Source organism: Acomys russatus, chromosome 14, assembly GCF_903995435.1.
Source record: "Acomys russatus chromosome 14, mAcoRus1.1, whole genome shotgun sequence".
Classification (NCBI taxonomy): Eukaryota; Metazoa; Chordata; class Mammalia; order Rodentia; family Muridae; genus Acomys; species Acomys russatus.
The window spans coordinates 46587387-46603594 of NC_067150.1; the positions used below are offsets into that span (position 1 = coordinate 46587387).

The window sequence follows — 16208 nt, forward strand, 5'->3', positions numbered from 1 at the left end:
CCACGGGCGACAGGCAGAAACCTCGGAGGACACTGCGCGCAGCCGCTCACTGCGCACCGTGTGAAAACGCACCCAGGGAGGTGCGGTGGGACCGGGGGCGCCCACCCGCCGCTGCTCCTGCTCCTGACCGGGTCACCCGCGCCACGAGGCCTGCGTGCCCTTCGGCGGGGGTGAATCCCTAGTCGCCGTTTCCTAGACAGCCGCGCGGCCCCTCCGCAGCCTGGAACGCGCAAGCAGGAGCGGGAGCGGGCGCGGGTGCGGGCAGCGAGAGCGCAGGCGCGGGCCAGGGAGAGCCACGGGCTGGAAAGCGCGCGCGCGCTCGAGCCGGGTGGGCGGAGGGGCGGAGGGAGCGGCGGGACCGCGAGGGGGGGGGGGGGGGGGCGGAGAGGGGAGCCCCGGGAGCCGGAGCGCGGGCCCAGCGCCGCAGAGCAGAGCGAATCCTGAGCCCCGGCAGCAGGTACGTGTTCTTGCAGCCCGCAGCCGCCGGGCTTCCCCAGCTGTGGCCCGGGCGGGCGGGTGAGGGAGGCAAGGGTAGGGGCTGGTCAAGGTTTGCAGGGTGACTACCCTGGAGGGCTACGATCCTGCAACTGACCTTCATGCCCCGGGATGGGGAGCCGGGCAACCATCAGCTGGGCAGCCTGGGGTCTTCAGCTCCAGTCTGGGGATGGATCTGCTTGTCACATGCTTCTTATTTATTTTTTGCAAACTGCCCTGGTTCGGGTCCAGCTGCAGATAGCTTACATCCCATTCTTTGCCTCCGTGTGCCATCTTGCATTTATTAATAAAACATGAGCTGGGGGGTGCGGGAGGTTTGCTTCTGAAGGGAATCCCATTGCAGTATAGCAAGCGGGTGCCTATTTTCGGTTTTCAGACGTGGTGTAGAGGTGGAAATCCCACACCCTGGGGATTTGTGGCTTGGTTGGTCGTGACCACTTCCTAGTGGGCTTCCCTGGCTTGTCGCTAGGCGCCCCAGCGACAGGATGGACGGTCTGGAAAGGATGGAGGGTTTCACGTCAGTCTGGCAGCATATTCTGAGGACAGGTGCAAGCTACGGCAAACAATTCCTTGCTTGCTAACTTGCCAGGGATGCTTCAACCTAGAAAAAAAAATTCCCTCTAAATTGTTAAGGGGAGGCCTTGAATTGAGTATCTGAGACTTGTCTTACTCAGTCAAACTCATCGGGGTTTTTGCATCTGAAGACGATTAAAACGGGCCACCTGTTGGAAGTCAGACCCCACAGTCCATTCTGTTTCAGTCACCAATACTGAGATAATGATAGGCCCATACAGGTCCCTTCTAACCTCTTTGTGTTGCCTGTCGTTTCTTTTCTTTTTTTTTTTTTTCTTTCTTTTAATAAAATCTACTTATGATTTTTTGACCTCATATGTTATAGACTGACATCGTATGATTTATTCATATTACACACACACACACACACACACACACACACACACACACACACCCCACCATATCCCGAGCACTGAGTTTCTCGTTACCTGTTTAGCTTTGAAGAAGAGTGGGGAAAGTGGGATCTGTGTAGCTGCTTCCCTGCCGCTCTCCCCTCCAGAAATAATACAGTGAAAAGAACAGAAAGGGCTGGAAGCACAAAATGAAGATTACTGTCATGAAATGTGGGGCTATGACAGCTGGACTGTGGTACCTCATCTGGACCCAGTGCTGAGCTAGAAGTCATTTGTGGCTGGTTTCCTTGGGCTCCCGCTGCAAGGCTGCTATCTCTGTGTTGGAGATGAAGAAGCCAGGACTCAAAAGGCTAACTGACTTGCCCAAGGTCACACAGTCACCATCAGAGAAAAGATGCAAGTTCATCTGCATCGTACCCATGTGCAGGGTGCTGGGAGCTCAGCCTTTAACCCCAACATTGCTGCCTCGGCCGCTTTCTCATTAAGACAGGTTCGTGGGTGAGCCTATAGGCCCTGACGCAATTGTCTACTTCACAGATTCCATACCAGTTTTGTGGCTTTCCCATATGAGAAACTGCTGTTCATGAGTGGGACTGTGGGGAACTTCTTTTGTGGTGACACTGACCCTATTTTTAAACACAAGGTCCAAGGCATCCAGCTGTAAAACTATCCCACATAATCAATTATGTTCCAAAAAATCTGTTTCACTCCCAATTTAGACTCACAAAGTACCTACAGACCATGTAGAGTGCTGGCATATTTTTCACACGCCCACCCCACCCCCTACCTGTCACAAACACCCTTTTTTTTGTTGTTGTTATTGCCAGTAATCCCAACAATTTCTCATCACACTTACTTGTGGCTGCTGTACCAGGGTGAAGGAAGCCATGCCAGCCATGCACCATAATCTAGTCTCTGCAAATATGGCAATTATCCATTCAAAGCTCTTGAAGTTTATATTTCACAAGCGCGTTCGTATGGCTCAGGGGTTGGATTTTGTTACACATTCATAGCAGCTTTCATGGGCTTATAAAGTGCTGTAGTTTCATGAATGGAAAATTCACCTAACAAAGCCGCTAGGTTTTATATTCAGGTCGCATAATTGAGCAAGGAGTGAGAATGGTATAGTTGAATGTAAAAAATTCACTGAAAAGCATATCATACGGAAAATAGAACTTTTAACGATGCACTGGTATGGTGGATAACTTTAAGCAAGATATGTAAGACTCATTATTGCAAGTTCTATACGCTGTTTTCTTCCTTGGACAGTGAGTCCGGTTTGAGCAGAACTTTGCTTCATTGTATCGACTCCTATTGATAGTCCACAATTTGTATAGAAGATCTGCCTCAGAAAATAGTCCATTTTGGAAGAGTTCAATTTCCAGGGCTTATGGAAATGCTGAGGTGGACTTTTTCCACCCTGGAGATTTCCAGCCTACGGTCAGAAACTCAGAATGAATCCTGACAACACTGGGAGGAAGCAGAAGGTAAAGGGAGGTGGTGTTTGGTTTCCCGGGAAGAGAAGGGGTTTCCCTTGGAAAGTACCAGGAGCTTCTCCAGGTAGGAAGTTCAGAATTGCCAAGTATGAGGTAGACTGGTCGATTGCCTTCCGTGTGAACAGAACTTTATGTAATGCACAGATGAGCATCCTTCTTGATGCACAGGCCAACTTGGGAAATATATATTTAAAAAATCCTGGACTTTGTATTTTTCTCTGAAACATTTTTAAACTTGGAAAAGCCATTCGGGCATTACTCTTGATTCCTCTTACCGAGAGTGTCCATTTCATAGGGGAGAGGAAGGTGGTTTGCTGAAACTGGTATAGTGCATGTCTTAGTGCACCGGTGAATAAGACGCCGGGAGCTGACTTGTGTTGGCTGACCTTGCAAGTTATTTAGTTATGAGCTTTACTTATAGTTTCCCTAATTCAGTATTTTCAAGTGGGAAAACAAATATTAGTGCCAACACTTGTGAGTCACAGAAGATCACGGATAGCTTACCTGGAAATACATGAGGCTCACTGGCTTCTGCTTCTGTCCTCGATGGGAGCTGCAGCCTCCTTTCAAATGGAACCAGCTGGGGTCACAGATGCTGGCCAAGCACCATCTCAGAACTCATTTGGGACCTTTTGTGCTCCAGATCTCATCTGAGGACCCTAGAACTCCCTAAGAGTTCCTAAAGTTGGGTCATAGCACCCTATCTTAGGTGGGGTGGGATGAAGTCTATACAGAGCAAGGCCAGAAAGCTAATTCCTGCCCACCCCCCACATTTCCCCCCCCCGACCCCCGCATCAGTCAACACTGGCCTATGCTGTGCTAAAAAATAATTGTGTTATTAAGGAAAAAAAAAAGGTTAAAATTCAGTAGTCAAGATCTTTGGCACACTTAACCACACCAGTAGCCACCATTAACAGTCTTGTGGGGGATTGCTCCAGATTTTTAAGCACAGAAACCAAAACCGTACTTTCTTACAACTGCTATGTTTGGAAACAAGCAGTGGTTTTCGTTTTGTTTTCTTGCACCTGCTAATACATCTGTGATGTCTGAGAGGCCCTTGAGTGGTCCACTCCTAAACACTTTTATTCAGCCACAGTGGGAGCTGAGTGAGAGGAACCCTACAAGTAGGGAAAGGTCGAGGGAAGCGATGGGTAGTGGACAGGCCGCTGGCACGTGCTGGTAAGCTCCTGTTAGGGGCTTTCATATCCAGATCTCCTTGCAGTTACCCTGTGTGGTCGGGGGTACAGATGAGGATCTGGGAGCCCCAGAATAAACAACCCAGTAACAGAATTGATTCTGAGGCTAAGTCAGTGTAGCTCAGACCCCTGGGGCTTTTCCCTTTGGTGAAGGCCTCATGGTCTTCTGACCTTCCACATGGCTCTGCTTCCCCTTTACTGGCCTCCCTGTTGTTCCTATGCCTCAGCGGCTGTCTTGGCTAGAGTAGGTTTTTTTTTTTTTCCTCCCCTTCTTCTCTGAAATGCTCTTCCTTCAGGGGCATGTGGACTCACTTCTTTACTTCCTCGAGGCTTCACTTTAGGTCTAACCGTGCCCCCCACGCCCAGGGGGCAGCCTTTACCCTTCCTGTCTTGCCCGCTTTCATAACCCCTCCTAGCACACAGCGTTAAGTCTTCCTTGAGTTTATATCCATCTCCTCCATGGATCAAGTGTGCCAGAGGACAAAGATTTTGCCTGTGTTTTCACTCTCTTATCCCTGGTGCTATGGAAAGGGGGCTGACAGATCAAGGTAGCATCCTTGAATCCTTCCAGCTCCCCACACGTCATCCTCTTTTTTTGTTTTTGTTTTTTGTTTGTTTTGTTTTTGTTAGCAGTGGCTCTCACTGTTCCCTGCAGTGGCTTTGTGTGTTCCTTACAGGAACATGCAAAAGAATTAGGAAAATTTTTGTCTTACTTTTGTTCCACTGCTGTGAAAGAGGGAACTCCTGGGGAGAATCCAGCAATATAGAGATGGGGAGGAAGTCCCTGAGGGTCATTCTGAGAGTCTGATCAGGCAGCCAAGCATGTGGAGAAACCCATGACAGTGGAATTCTGTGAGGCTTCTTCCCCTCCACCTGGTTTGGGCTGCACAGTGCTTTTGATGACTTCCAAAGAAGGGGACTCTAGAATGCTTTGCCAGCCACCACTAAAAAGAAGAAAAATAATCTCTGTTCACTCAGAGCAGTTTTTCACCCAGGCAAGACAACCATTGTGCTTCCTGTCGTAACCTGTGGCCGCTGCTTAAACATTAAATACCCGGTGGCATCTATCCCGCCTAAGTCAGGGTGTGAGTTCACTCGCAAACGACTTACCAGCATAGCATGCCTGGCAAGTATGATCTGCAAGCACGAACCGAACCTGCAGGAACATACTCAGTAGCACTTCCTTTGGCCTAACAGTCCTGAATGTGCGTTTTTCAGGAGTATTGTTTGGGACATAGCAAAATCATAGGCTCTTTGAGGACTGGAACTGTGTAAGGGACTATACTGGGATGCTGAAGGGAGTGGACAGTCAAAGAAAGAGGCCTTGATAAAAAAGAACTCCTCCTCTTCTTCCTCCTCCTTCTCTTCTTCTTCTTTCTCCTCCTCCTCTTTCTCTTCCTCCTCTTCTTCCTTCCCCACCACCACACCTCTCCCTTCTCTTGTGAGCGCTAATGGCTGCCCTCATGGCTCTAAATTATTTGTCCTAAGTAGAATTCCCTTCCAGAAGCTACAGTCTCCCTAAAACTGTGTTTGATTTGTGATGAAAACTCCCCAGTCAGTGCCTAGCATGCAGACTAAGAGCTGCGGTTCTAACCACCCATTAGAACAGAAGATCTGTCCAAGAACATCTGCTTGCAGCTCAGCTGTTTGGCTCAGGCAGATGTTCTCAGTGTGGGGCCATAGGGCGATCGATGGCTTTCGGATGCTTTTCCCTCCTCTAAACAGCCCCAAAGGTAGCTGTGTGGAGCAGAGGCGATGTCTTCCTCCTCAATGGCTTCCCTAGGAATAGTTAAATGTTTTCATTTTACCTGCATGCAAAGCAGCTAATTGTCTCTTACTATAATTACTAAAATGCATTCTTGTAGCAAGAACAGGAGATTTCAAACCCTTGAATAAAGTCGAGGTTGCATCCTTTAGAAACCTCTCAGCTGCCGCCTTCCCTGCCAGCCCCATCCCAGGGCTAGAGTTGCTGTCATCCTTCCTGCCCCACAGGAGACTCCCGTCCTCACCTCTCTCCTGACACACAGCTCTGGTAAAGGTCACAAATGCGATAGCTGTTTCTCAGATTTCCTTCCTGATGGCTCAGCAGCACCTGACCCTGCTGACTTCTTCCTGGAAACGCTCTGTCCATCTGCCTCTCGGCACTCCATGTTTGCCTGGCCATCCCAGGCCGGTGTGGCTAAGGGGTATGAATCCTGCTCCTTGCACTTGCTCACAATGGAACTTGCAATAGTTAACCGTTTCAGGGTCCCATCATCCCCCAAGCGCCCACCCCCCACCCCGTGGAAGAGCTGTGTCATGGCTTCAGGAATGCAGATGAAAGAGTGCAGCAGTAACTAAATGTCCCCTCTGGTCATTAGCACCTCCTATACCTTTGGAATAAGACCCCCAACTTTCCCTCTTGACAGCACGGGTCCCCTAAGACCACTCTTCCTGTTCAGTTTTCCCTCCGGCTTCTCCTCCTTTCCAGGATATTCCTTGCTGGGCCACTTTCACCTTGTCCTGCTTTGCCCCCCTTTCTCTGCCAGAGGGATAAAGAGGTTGAGGGCTGTGCCTGCCTGCCTGCCTGCCTGCCTGCCAGAGCGCAGCCTGCTTTGTGACGTCAGCCATCCTCCCTTGGGCATGGAGCCTATCTCACTGGAAGATCACAGATTACTCAAAAACATCAGCTGTGATTTATACTTTTCAAAAATAGCTCTCTCAGCATTCGGCCGAACACTTTACACACAGTAGGAATTTAGCTCCTATCTTTTCTCTGCTAAGACATTGTAGTTTTATATGGACCTTCCCTCCCCCTCCCCCACCCACCCCCACCCCAAAAATCCCTCTTCTCTCTAAATTGAAGCCTGTATTGATCGGTTTGGAGTCCATACAGGATTTATAGGGAAAAAAAAAAAATTGAGTCAACAACACTGGCCCGGCAAACCCCTGAAAACCATTGGGAATGTGGAGAGATGTACAGAAACAGCTAAAAATAATGGGAGTACAGGTAATGATTTAGTACTTTGAGAAGTAGCTTGACTTCTTTTCAACCTATGAGGCTATTTTTGAAGTGTTTAGGTTTTGTGTGTATGTTGTTTTCTGTCCCAGTCCTTTCCACCACCAGGGAAAAAAAAATGAACGCCAAGGGTTCACACGACACCCCCACCAGCCCTCAGACTTGATGCAGACCTCCTCTGAGCCACTCTGTCCTAGGCCTGCATTCCTCTCCTTAGTGCCAGGTCAAGAGGACATGGAAGTTAATAGATGGAATATCCACTTAAAAAAACAAAACAAAGTCGGGAGCAGTGGCGCATGCCTGTAATCCCAGCACTTGGGGAGGCAGAGGCAGCCTGATCTTTATGAGTTTGAGGCCAGCCTGGTCTACAAAGGGAGTCTGAGACATCCTGAGGTACACAGAGAAACCCTGTCTTGAAAAACCAAAAAAAAAAAAAAAAAAAAAAAAAAAAAAAAAAAAAAAAAAACATGAAAAAGCCGAAATGTTCTTGTTGGTTAAAGTTTCTGCTGTACACATTTCAGAACTCCAATACCTATGCAAACAAAACCCACAAAAACAAAACAAAGGGGTGCAGCCATCTGCAATCCTCAGGCAGGAGGTGGAGGTGGAGGCTGGCCAGCCCCTGGAGCTTGCTGCTCAGCCAATCTAGCAAGCAGTGAGCAGTGGTTCAACCAAGCAGCCCTGCCTCACATACTCAGGTGTAGTCCAACTGGGCCCAGCTGAGGAAGACACCTGTCAACCTCTAGCCTTGGCATTCTCTCTGTTCCCCCAAATCCCCTCCTTCCCCCCTCTTTCCTTCCCTCCCTCTCACCCCTGCCCCCCATGCTGTTTCTGGTGTGCTCAGTTGGAATGAAAGGATAGTTTTTCGTCAGTATCTACTCTCTCTCTGAGGTCATGAAAAACCAGAATTTCTCTTCAGCTGTTAATTCAATGACTTTCTAATCTCATGGACTATTCCTGGGTTATTAGCCATACTCCAGGGCGTGCCCCAGTCCCAGGAGTGGCCAACACAAAACAAACTCAGTGGTATTTTTTGTGGGCTTTTTGTTTTGTTCCAGCATTTCTTTTTAATGTGGTGTTAGTCTTTTGCCTGTTTGTTTTTATTTTTTGGTTTGTCTGTCTGTTTGTTTTGCTGTGTTTTTCTTTTGTTTGTCTCTATTTTTTGTCAGAGGAAGAACATAAAGGTGGATAGTAGAGAGGTGTGTAGTAGGATCAGGGAAGAGTTGGAGGAGAAAAGAAACATGGTTTCATATATTGTATGAAAAATTTTAATAAAAAACACAGTAAGATCTGGGCATGGTGGTGCACGCCTTTAATCTCAGCACCCGGGAGGCAGAGGCAGGAGGATCGCTGTGAGTCCGAGGCCAGCCTGGTCTACAAAGTGAGTCCAGGACAGCCAAGATAACATAGAGAAACCCTGTCTCAAAAGCAAAAACAGAAAAAAAAAAAAAAAACCCAAACAACAACAAACCCACACCACAGTAAGAAAGAAAAAAAAAAAAAAAAATCAAACATCTTTCTCTCTCTAGCCATGGAAGCCACTAAGGGCCAGGCTCTTTCATCTTGTGGCTTCAAGGTGAGCACCCCCCTTCAGCACTGTCAGTAGTCTGGGCCAGGTGACCCATCCCCACGGAGCCATCCTGTGCATCACCTAAGATGTTTAGCACCAGCCCTGGTCCCTGCCACTTGATGCCAGTAATGGTGTCAACTCTCTCCAAATATGATTACCACAAATTTCCCCAAAATACCAAATGTCTTGTGGGGTATAAAACCTTCCTCAAAGCAGAACTGCAGGTCACCACAAAACACTCAGAGATGGTCTGATTTGCAAACTATAGAATTTGGGCAGTTTGGGTCACGTGAGGATTGAAGATAATGTGTGAGATAAAAATTGGTTTTGAAATTTGAACTAGTCTTGGTGTTTCTAAACAGTGCATTGATTACAAAGAATGATATAAAATAAAAAATGTAGCTGCAAAATTCAGACCATCTTAACTGGCAAAGTCCTTAGGCTCCGATGCAACAACATATTCGAGGACTGCTGCACCGTTCCTGGGCATTACAGGTGTACAAAATACTGTCAGGACTGTAATAATACGTTTATCAAACTAAAAATAGTATTTCTGCAGAACTCTGAGTGGTTTATGGTTTGAAGAAATTCTACTTGGCTTGTGGTATGGCAGCTCTGATCACCGGTTTTCTCTTTTGAGCAAAGAGGGGCTCCAAGGCAGCACTTCAGGGGTGGAGAACAAATGACAAGGTGCTTTGTGCTCTGGTGAAAGGCCACAGTTGCTCAGTAATCTTCATGGCTGTTGGGAAATATGGCTGGAGAGTTGTGACTTAGAGCCAGTCACCATTATGTTCTTTCCAAATGCAGCTGCAGATGCTGCATGCCACACCCAAGGACCGGGGCAGTTAAACACGGTGCTTGCTGGAAAACTTTAAGGCTCCATCCTTGGAGGAAACCTGCTTTACCCTGAGGTTGTTAGTTGCCTTTGGGGAAGGGAAAGGCTCGTGCTGTGCTCCCCACCGGAGTCTGGAGATAACCTGATGGATTTTCTCCCAAGATCAGAGGTGGTTGGGTGTCCCCAGGGTAGTGTGGCCAAAGACATAGTGTAGCCCAGGATGGCTTCAAACTTATGATCCTCCTGTCTCCACCTCTTCAGCTATCCTACTAGATGAGGAAAAGTGCTTGGAACAGGATAAATGACTGATGATCTGACTTAGACCAGAGGAGGGCTGGTGAATACCTAACTGTCAGCCTTAAATTGAGTAGACAGAAAGCCAGGGAAGCTGTCAACCTTGTCTTCAAGGCCAGAAAAGAGACCAGAGGACAGCGTCAGGAGAAAATGAAGCCATTTCTAGTTGTCACTCTTACACGTTGACTGGTACTAGTTCCTCCCCATTCCCAAAGATGGGCAAGAATGCCTCACATTATAATATGTCACGTTCTTTTCTTCTTTTAACAAATTGAAGGCTTGTTTATCTTTCAAACAGTTCAGAGGATTGTTAGCAATAAAGAATCATAAAGTTTGTCCATTGTTTTTAATTTTCTTTTAGACTTTTTTATTTTATGTATGTGATTGTCTTGCCTGGATGAACCATACGCATGCCTGGTACCTTCAGGTGTCAGATGGCATTGAAATCCTAGCAACTGGAGTTACAAATGGTTGTGAGTCACCATGTGATGAACCCAGGTCCTCAGTAAGAACAAGTGCCCTTAACCAATGAACCATCTCTTCAGCCCCTGTACATTGTTTTAAAAATATATAATACTACTGCATATACAATAGAGCACAGAATAATATAAAGATAACTTTATTGAGAAGTCAAAATACTCATGTGACTTGCCTTAAGTTTTTTTTATTTTATTAATTCTTTGAGAATTTCATACCATGCATTTTTTTATTGTATTCACCCCAACTGCCCCAAAATCTACCCCCAACCTCCCTATCTCCCAATTTTGTGTCATCTGTTTGCTTATTTATTTGCTTATTTGTTTGTTTATAACCTATTGACTTTCACTTTGTGCTGATATACTCCTTGGTACGGGGCCATCTGCTGGAGCATGGTCTATCCACCAGGTGTCATACCTTTAAAGTAAACTATCTGTCTTCCCCCAAAAGCCATCAGCCCTCTATAGCTCCTCAGTTAGGGGCACAGGCTCATGAATCTCTTCCTTGTTGTGGTTAAATTACCAGTATGGCCTAATAAGGTTTATTATTAGGCCTATAATTGTTATCACGACAGCATTTTCTAACCTGCTAGCAATCGATCAAGACGCAGACACCTGTTGTATTTTAAAATAGCCTTAGTTAACCTGAGGCAAGACAGATATTAATCCCCTAAACTACTTCCCATAGCGGGCAGGAATGGGATACCTGCCTCAATCCCATGTCATCTGCTTCTAATAATGTCTATCAAGCTACCTCCCATCCATAATCCCATATCTTTATCTGGGCCAAATCTCCATCCACACCGGCCATGTGCTTCTCCGCCACCTAACCTCTGGTGGCCTCCCTTCTTTCTCTCCTCTCCTCCGGTCTCTCCTCCTCTCAAGATTCTCCCTGTCTCCCCAAGCCCTGGAACCTTAGCCATGCCTATCCCATTTGCCCTGCCCAGGTGTGATGGCCTTTTATTGGTCAAACAGGTTCGACTCTTAGGCAAGGTACAGGTGGGTCACAGAGACAGCAAGCAGTAATTAGCATCAAAATACATCAGACCAACCTCCAACACTTCCTGCTCCATGACAGAGTGTTGGCTGGCTTGATTTCATGCAGGCAAAGACAGCTGCTGTGAGGTCATGACTACAGAGTTCCCCTTATATCCAGAAGACACTGCTTTGGCCTGGCCCTCTCCAATCTCTTGATGGTCACTGAGGCTTGGAGGGGGGGGTCTGGAGACACTTGGAAAGGTGTCCTATTTGAGTCCTCCATTGACACTTATTCTCTGCACTTTGACTAGTTGTAATTTTCTATGTTAATAACAACAACAACAATAATAATAACAACAACAACAGGTATACCTCTAGGGCCTATGAGCTCCCCAATCCTGGGTTCGTGGCTATATTTACAGTACCAGGCATGTGTTTCCTCCTAAGGTGGGCTTCAAATCCAACCAGAAAGTGGCTGGTTGGATTTGTACCATTGTTGCACACATGCACATATCTTGCCACACTGGCCATAATTACAGTTTACCAGGTTGACAGTCGGATAAGATTATTATAATTTCCCTCCATCGGCCTGCACAGCACCCTCCAGGACTATGAAAGCTAGTCAAGGAGGGAGAAGATTTCCTGATCAGTACAGACTTAGTCATTCCATGTCTGTGACCAATTTGGGTGGTGTCTTCAGCAACAGGGTCTTAACTGTCTAGTTTTGGTGAGCAACCAAGAACGATGGCAGTATCCTGTATTTGAGGGTGTCTCCAGAACCATGTGACTTACTTTACTATATTTATTCACGTTATTGTAGCAATACAGAACTAGACCCACAGCACCTCCAAGATGTTCCCGAACTTCAGATTTTGAAAACAAGTGCTAGGCTGAAGCATCAGGGTTCCCAGATTCTAGCCTTCGCTTTCCTACAAAGTAGAGGTATAACTGCAGACAAGTCACTTTACTTTTCTAGTCCCTGGTATCCTCTGTTTCTAGTCCCTGTCCAATGTTGGGAGTGAGCTTTGTGGTTTAAGTATTCAAAAGTAATTCCTCTCCTCCTTTAAACCCCACAGCGCCTTAAGCCAGCAGGACAACATAACTCACGTGAGTGAGCTGGTTTTTACAAATCAGATTTCAGTTCTATTTGTTGGAAGGCTCAAGCACAGATGATTGGCATTTGGCCTTAGCCTACCTGAAACCCTTAATTATACACTGTAGGCAGCTTTGTAGCATGGTCTGTGTCAAAGGACACCACATTGTCAAGTGACACATGGTGGAGATAGAATTTTGCTGCACCTTGCTCATCTGTGGATGATTGGCTTGTGCCAGAGAGGTAGCTTCCAGATTTCCAGCAGTCTGCTTTGAGAACCTGAGTCCTAGCCAGGTGGTGGTGGCAGCACTCGCCTTTAATCCCAACACTGAGGAGGCAGAGGCAGGTGGGCCTACAAGTTTGAGGCCAGCATGTTCCAGGACACCCAGGGCTACTCAGAGAAACCTTGTCTCAAAAACAAAGCAAAACCAAACAGCAACAACAACAAAACTTAAATCAAACAAACCAAAAAAGAAAAAAGAAAGGAAAACTTGAGTCCTCCTATCTTTAAAGGACTCGTATCCTGTTTCTATGGAGACAAGGCCACTGTCATTGACCACACTCATGGGAACTGTGCGAACCATAGGTCATTACACATTGGATTTGTTTCAAGACTTTGTTTATGGTCAAATATCATTGCTACTCTGGGTGTAAGGTGTTTGTTTTTGTTTGCTTGCTTGATGGTTTGTGTGTGTGTGTGTGTGTGTGTGTGTGTGTGTGTGTGTGTGTTCATGTGTGCATGTGTGTGACAGTGCACATGGAACCCAGAAGTCTGTATCAAGTCTCTTCCTCAGTCTCTATCCATCTTAATTTTTGAGACAGAGTCTTTTCCTAATCCAGGGGCTTGATTTGTCTTGATTGACTGGCTGGCAAGCCCCAGGGATCTGCCCATCCCTACCTTCCCAGTGCTAGGATTATACCTCTGTGCCACCACATGTAGTTTATACATGAATGTTAGGGACAGGTCCTCATATTTGCATGACAAGCAATTTATAGACTGAGCCATCTCTTCAGCCCCCACAGGTGTAGCTAGCTTCTTCTGAGACAGAGTTTCTTATATCCCAGGCTAGCCTTGACCTCACTATGCAGTTGAAGATGACCCTGACTTTCTTATCCTCTTGCCTCTGTCTCCTGGGTACTGAGGTTAGAGGTGAGTTCCACATCTAGTTTATGGGATGCTGGGGAGAAAGCTTCATGCATGCCTGGCGAACACTTTACCAGGTGACCTACATCTCTAGCTCTTATGTGTAGAAGACCACAGGAGAGCATTGGGTGTCTTCCATCACTGCCCGCTTTATTCCCAGGAGACAAGGTCTATTGTTGAACCTGGAGTTCACTGTGTTTCTGCCTAGGTTGGCTGGCTGGCTAGCCAAAGTGATCCTCCTGTCTCTGCCTCCTATGCCACCTCACAAGCACTGAGGTTCCAGGCACACCTAGCCACACCTAGCATTTTATGGGTGCTGGGACCCAAGCTCAGGTCTCCATGCTTACACAGTAAAAGTTTTTCCACTAAACAATCCCCCTAGCCCAGAATGGTTTTTTGGTAACAAGATTACCTATAGATATTACCTATATCTATTATAGCTATATCTCTGATACCTATTGATACTTTTGTGAGCAATACATAGTATGAATGATTTTAAATTATTTTTAATTGTGGTAGAATGCATATAAAACTTACTAGTTTAACCGCCGAATTCAGTGGTATTTGGTGTATTTACAGCATCATGCAATTGTCACCACCATCCAAGTCCAGAAAGTCTCCACTTGGCAAAGCTGAGCCTTTGCTCATGAACTGCAAGAACGCTGTTCCTTCACAGCTTCATGCTATTGATACTGCAAAGCACCTCTTTATACTGTGTTTTATAATGGGTTTTAATGCTTTCTATTTAGTTCAGCTTAATAACTTGCTGAGGACAGCAAAAAAGGTCTATATAGTGAGAATGCTGAAATTAAGGAGGGATGGGGAATGAAATGAGGGAAGGAGCTTGGAGGGCCATGTAGACTTCATCAAAGACGTGGAGCTCATAAAATGTATGAGGACATCTCTGGAGTGTTGGAGGTAGATAGGTGAAATGGCTGGGCTTGTTTCAGAAGGGCCATGTGGGTGCCACGAAAGACTGCTGGCATAGGAGGGCAACGGGAAGACAGCTGGATTCAGCAGCCTGGGTTATCTGTGAGGTGCCTGGGCTACAGGGTTGTCAGTGGGAGTGGATCAAATGGTTGGGGGTCTGGATACAATTTGGAGGTGGATCCCACGAGACTGGCTGGTGATGTTTTGGGCTTGGGGTGGGACAGAAAGACACGAATTGGGACAGACATCACAGTTTTGGGGTTGAACAACTGGAAGGGTGAAAATGCCATTTGTTGGTGTGGAGGCAGAGGAGGGGGGATGTTAAGTGGAGGAAGTGAGGGGGCTCTGTTTCAATCATGTTGCATTTCACGGTCTATTAGATAGCTAATTGAAGATGTCAAAAAGGCCGTTGAATGCGCAAGTCTGGAGTTCAGGGAGAAAAACGGGGCTGGAGTCAGACATGTTAGAGATGATATGCAGGTGGCATTTTAAGCTACGGGTTTGAATGGATTTATCTAGGACAAGAAAGAAAAGGTAGATGGGAGGACGGGTCACTGTAATTAAACGCTAAGGCATAGCAACGTTTAGAGGTCAAGGGGGAAGACCCAGTGATGGAAATGAGAAAAGAATGCCCAATGGAGGAAGATATTAACTACATGCTGTGGTCTCCTGATGGCCATGTTAACAAAGTGCTTCACGGAAGAGGACTGGCAGTCATGTCTACAGTGGCTTTGAGACTGAGCACTATTGAGCATTGCACTTAGCAGTGGCTTATGTTGAGGTGAACCTGAAGACACCATGGCCTGTGTCTATCTGATGATGGGACTTCACTTTGTTGTCACGGCAATTTGGCTGAAATTTAGCAGCACCGTTTGCCTTGTATTTGTCTGTGAACTAAGAGTGACCAAAATTAATCACATCACAGCTCTAAGGCCTCAAAACAGGTTAGTAATCTAAGCATAGCACTCAGAAAGTCCTGAGCTGAGTTTTCTGAGTCCCCAGGGCTCTGCTCTCAGATACGCATGGGTGTTTTTCAGACCGGGGCTCTATATTGTGTAGGTGTACTTTTTGGGGCTATTTTACTGTGTTCATAGATCTACTACCCTTCAAACCCCACATCACTAGATAGGTAAGAAGGAAGGTTAGAGGGGGGAAAGAGGTGTAGATCTCTCTTTTTTTTTTAAACTTTATTTCTTTTTTAAAGATTTATTTATTTATTAAGTATAAGGGCATCAGATCACATTATAGGTGGTTGTGAGCCACCATGTGGTTGCTGGGAACTGAACAGCCAGTGCTCTTAACCACTGAGCCGTCTTTCCAGCCCTGGGTGTAGATCTCTTTAGACTACTTTCTTCTGATCAGGGGTGTCAGGTTCCTGGGGGCAAGTCCAATCTTTGTAGTCAGAATATCCAGCAATCCATCAAACCAGCAATAGCAAATGCAACATCTGGAACCAGCAGCATCCAGGACCAGCATCAGCCCCTTCAGGCCTTCTCGAGGCTCTCCCATTTATACCCTCTCCAGAGTTCCCAAAATTAAATTATCTTCAGCTGGCAAAAATCATGACCTCCTAGAGCACAAGAAAATCTAAAGCAGCCCTATATTCCTACACCTGGGATTGAAACAACAGCAACAAAAAAAATAACTGGGTTTTTTTTTTTTAAGGTATTATGAACACCTTGATATCAATTTATGAGTTTTTTCTTTTTTTAATTTTATTTTATTAATTTATTCATATTACATCTCAATGGTTATCTGCTCCCTTGTATCCTCCCAT

The 16208-nt window shown here is 46.3% G+C and overlaps 1 protein-coding gene across 1 annotated transcript in view; it reads left to right on the forward strand.

Moving 5' to 3' along the window:
• The first annotated feature begins 381 nt into the window (after positions 1-381).
• The window catches only part of Tmem266 (transmembrane protein 266), a 116972-nt gene continuing 101145 nt past the window's right edge, over positions 382-16208 (forward strand). The window contains exon 1 of the mRNA XM_051156487.1: positions 382-457. The gene's annotated coding sequence lies outside the window, so the exon portion shown is untranslated. The remainder of the gene's footprint in view (positions 458-16208) is intronic.